We start from the raw sequence: 4628 nt of genomic DNA on the forward strand, positions 1-4628 counted from the left end.
TGTTTTGTTCCAACCTTATGGGATGTATTACTTCTCCCAAAACTAAAACAAAGAAATTCATTCTTTGGGGAAGTCTACCTTCCCCAGGGTCCAGGTAACCCTTTCTCAAATCCTGGTTATGAGTTCCAGATAGAGATAGACCAGTTTGAAATGCAGACTAGTTTTAGAGATCTGTGAGTTTAGTTAACATGGCGGGTGAAACAGATGTTTAAATTATGAGTTAAATGTAACCAGGGAAGGTACTGACTGTGGGTCTGCACACCTGGAATGGACATGCATACACAGTCACAAACCTAATTGCTAACTGTTTAGAGCAAGAATAAAGAGACCAATCCTATAGGACAGTTGCTTACAGAAGTCAGTTATGTAATGTCGATGACACAGTTTCCCTGAAATGAGAGCACATAAGAGCAAAAATGAAGCAAAGACATTACTTCCCTTTGAAGCCAGATAGTTCTGACTGTCACTTACTAGCTGTGAGGTTTCAAATAGTGACACTACTCGGAACCCATTTTTCTCAGATTAAAATAGAGGACCCACAGTTCCCAGGGTTGTTTTGAGAAGGATACAGGCAATGTCAGGAAAGCGCCTGAAACACCACCTCACATATAGCATGCACTTGACAGATAACTGGCTATTTTAAAAGGGAGGAAAAGACGGATTTAACTGTTTTCTTTTTTTCATCTTCCTTGAGATATAAATGACAAAAGTTGTATATACTCAAGGTAAAGAACATTTTTGTTTTTAGATTTTTTGCCATAGGGTTTATGACTCAATGGGAGACAGAGAGAAAGAGTGAGAACATACCCTCCAGAGGGGATAGCCCTGCCACAATACCTTCTCCTCCATTCTTCCATCAGAATTTTGGGCAAATATGCACACATGCCTGGTGTGTTTTTCAAGTCTCCAAGTGCAGGATTTAAACCATAGAATTGACCATATGGGATCCATTGCTTTAATCCCCATGCCACATGCTGGTCTCCATCATGATGGTTTGATATACATGTATATCGTGAAATGATTGCCACAATCAATCTAATTAACATATTCATGACCTCACATAGTTACCTTTTTGACTGTGAAAATACTTAAGATCTAGTTACTTAGCAACTTTTAATTATTCAAAACATTATTAACTATAGTTACTATGCTGTATATTAGGTCTTCAGAACTTAGTTGTCTTAGAACTGCAAGTTTGTACTTTGACCACAAAAATGCCTTCTCCTTATAGTTTTTTTTATGTCTGTTAGATGAATCATAACTTATAGACTAGTCACAAAATAGCTTAGATTAGCCACAATTAACAAAGTATCCACAAAGTATTTAAAATAATGCGACTCGTGTTTACTTACCAAGAAGTGATAGATATTGCCAGAGTTGATGATTCTGGCAAAATTATGACAGGGTCTACAGTGGTGTTCTCCAGTTCTCTTGGCCTTTCCTAATGGTTATAGCATGGTTGTCTCTGCTCCTTGCATTGCATCCTCACACCAGCATCCACAGGAGGATGATTAGCATGAGGGTGAAATTAATTTCTTTCAAAAAAGGTTTTTTTTTTTTTTCAACAGGGAAGTAAAATTTTCTCAGAAGATCAGATCATTTCCATATATTTGTTGAGTCAGAAGTCTGACACATAGATACTTCTAGCAGCAAGAGAAACTAACAAAGCAAATAATTTGAGAGAGGAACACAATAACCAGGACCGTTGTGGACTAATTTTCTTTATCCCTAGGATCCTGGCACATTGTCACTTCACTACTTTAGGAAGGAAGTGAATTGGCTACTTGATAAGTAACCAATAATACCAGCCATGCTTCTCTTAGCTAGAAGTGCTTTATTAAATCAAATCAAATCATCACCCTCGATTAAATTACTGCATTGTTCCTTTCTGACCAGAGCATGTCTGTGGTAGGGACATCGATGATCAAACTGCAATAATGGTATTGGAAGCAAGAAGACATCTGAAATTTTTAAAATATTTGGCAGCTTCAGGTAAATTCAGAGACTGTGAATATTTACTATAACACAGATATTGGCTGATACTTTTTCTGTTGATAACTAGATAGTAAATATTTTAGCATCGGTAGGACACATGGTCTCTGTCTTACATACTGACTTTACCATTGTAGCGTAAACTCAGCAACAGAGAATATGTCATCAAATGGCCATGCAGTCATTCTAATTAAACTTTATTTACAAGAACAGATGGTGGGCTGGATTTGACTTATAGGCCATATTTTTCCAAATGATATTTGTGATAAAAACAAATGGGCTGTCAAGAAATGTATAAAACCGAATGGATATTTGTCAATTCAATTATTATTACTGAAATTACACTGAGTTTTTAGTGTTTAGTCCAGTATGTACATGAGAGCATGACTGAGTGTGTGTTTTAGTTCAAGCATCAGTATTACTTTTCAGTATCTCAGTTACCCCAAGTGCAGCCATGGCTGAGAACCAGGGTGCTTCACAAATTCAGTGTGCATATGTATCACCTGGGGTCTTGATAAATGTAGATGCTGATACTGTGGGTCTGCGGTGGGACTCGGGAGTTTGTATTTCTAACATGCTCTCAGATGAGACTGATGCTGCTGGCCCACAGATCACACTTTGAGCAACACTATGGTTTTTGATGCCTGATGCATTTTGCCTGTGATGTGGTCTGGGAATTGAGATTTTTAAACGGTTCTGCAGGGACTGTAATGTGTGGCAAAGCTTAAGACCTCTGTGCTAAAGTGCATGGTGATTTATCACTTTTCATTATTAGGTTGCCAGTAGCCCTAATGTGGTCCCTGTTTCTCATTATCCCCTAACCCTCATCCAGGGAATCAGGGTTAGGATTATCCTTTTGCTCTGGTCTATCTTTACAAAGTAGGATGAAGGTCAGGATGGAAATAGGAGGTTCAAGTTCCCTGAGTTTGGAAAAATAAGTGCAAAGTATCCAGAGAGAGATTTCAAAGGAAAGTAGCTTGAGACAGAATGAGAAGTATTACTGTGGAAAGCTGCCACAGCAAAACTCGCCTCCAGTCTTGAGACTGATTGTGGATATTAAAAATAGCAATCTACCTCCTGAGTTCGGTGGCCCCTGACAACCAAAGCAGCTGGGAAGAATTTTTTCCTTCTCACTATACAGAATGACACAGTAGAAATGCAAGGGAGACCCCCAGTGGCAAAGTACAGATGTGAATCTTCTCCCAAAAGCATAATTATCACCAAGGAATTTTCAAGTGAGTACATAATGATGATGGTGGTGGTGGTAACTGATAGCAAACATACCAAGGCCTTATACTGTGCCAGGTACTACTAGAGTAATATATGCCCACTTAGTGATTTACACTCACTAACGTACTGCTTCTATTCTTCATGTGAACAAACTGAGGCCCAGGAAAGTTAAGAATCTTGCTGTAGTTCTCTCTACGTGAGTGGGTAAGCTAAGATGTGGATCCATGAAATCTGAGGTTAGGAAACCACTACAGAAAATTGACTCTTAAAACAGTAAAGAAAGATCCTTAGTGAACTGGTAGTTTTTTAATAATGAACAAATAGGTGCTCACCTTCTTTCCTCATTTCTAGGGGAGAAGAGTATACAGACATTATGTGTATAAAGTATTTAACAACAGCACCACCATCAAGCCAGATGTTCAAGTCCAAACCCCAGAACCTAAATCATTTTCCCCATCTCATGTTCCTCACCTCCCTTCCATAAACAGTTCTTGTCAACTTCACCAAAATCCATCAAGAATTTGTCTACTCCTCTTTATTTTCTCAGCCACAATTACAGTTCAAGCCACAACTAGTACCTCAGCTGATCTGAATACAGCAGCGCCAACTGGTGTCACCTTCAACTACTCCCCACTCTCACCATTCTTTATGCCAGCCAGTGGGCATTTATTTTCCTCTATTTATTTTTTTTCAAGTTGATAACAACTTTATTGCATGTAACAACTCCCACTCACATTTTATGTTTTGATGTCAGAATTTACATCATTTTGTAATGTGTACCCTCTGACAGTTTATTTTAGCTATAGTTACTACTAATAGTTTTGTCTTTTTACCCTTGTACAAAGAATAAAATCACTTTGCACTTGATAATTACAGTCCTTGTATTTTGAATATCGCTCTGTAGTACTTATACCATTGTCTTGTGCTTTTGTGTGTTTTATGTTATTTATTAGTGACCTTTTGTTTTAGTTTAAAGAATTCCTTTTAGCAATTTGTGCAAGACAGGTTTAGTTTCAGTAAACTCCCTTAGCTTTTGATTGTCTGGAAAAGTTTTTATTTCTCCCTAATTGTTTTGTTTTTTATTTCAATAGAGCACATTGAATCACTAGAGAAAGAAAGTGAGAAATCATTCTCCGGGGGGGGGATGGCCACGCTGCAACCCCTTCTCCTCCATTTTTCTCTTGGGATTTTAGACACACAAGCACACATACCCAGTGTGTTTTTCAAGCTGCCAGCTCCAGGACCTGAACCAGAGAGTCTCCGTGTAGGATTCGGCACCCTAACCACTACATCACCTGCTAGCCCCCTCCTTAATTTGTTAGACAGTTTTCCTGGGTAAAGTATTTTGTATTGGCAGTTTATTGTTTTGTTTTGTTTCTTTCAGCACTTTGAATATATTATCCCAC

The sequence above is a fragment of the Tupaia chinensis genome, unplaced genomic scaffold (genome assembly GCF_000334495.1).
Source record: "Tupaia chinensis unplaced genomic scaffold, TupChi_1.0 Scaffold144599_1, whole genome shotgun sequence".
Lineage (NCBI taxonomy): Eukaryota > Metazoa > Chordata > Mammalia > Scandentia > Tupaiidae > Tupaia > Tupaia belangeri.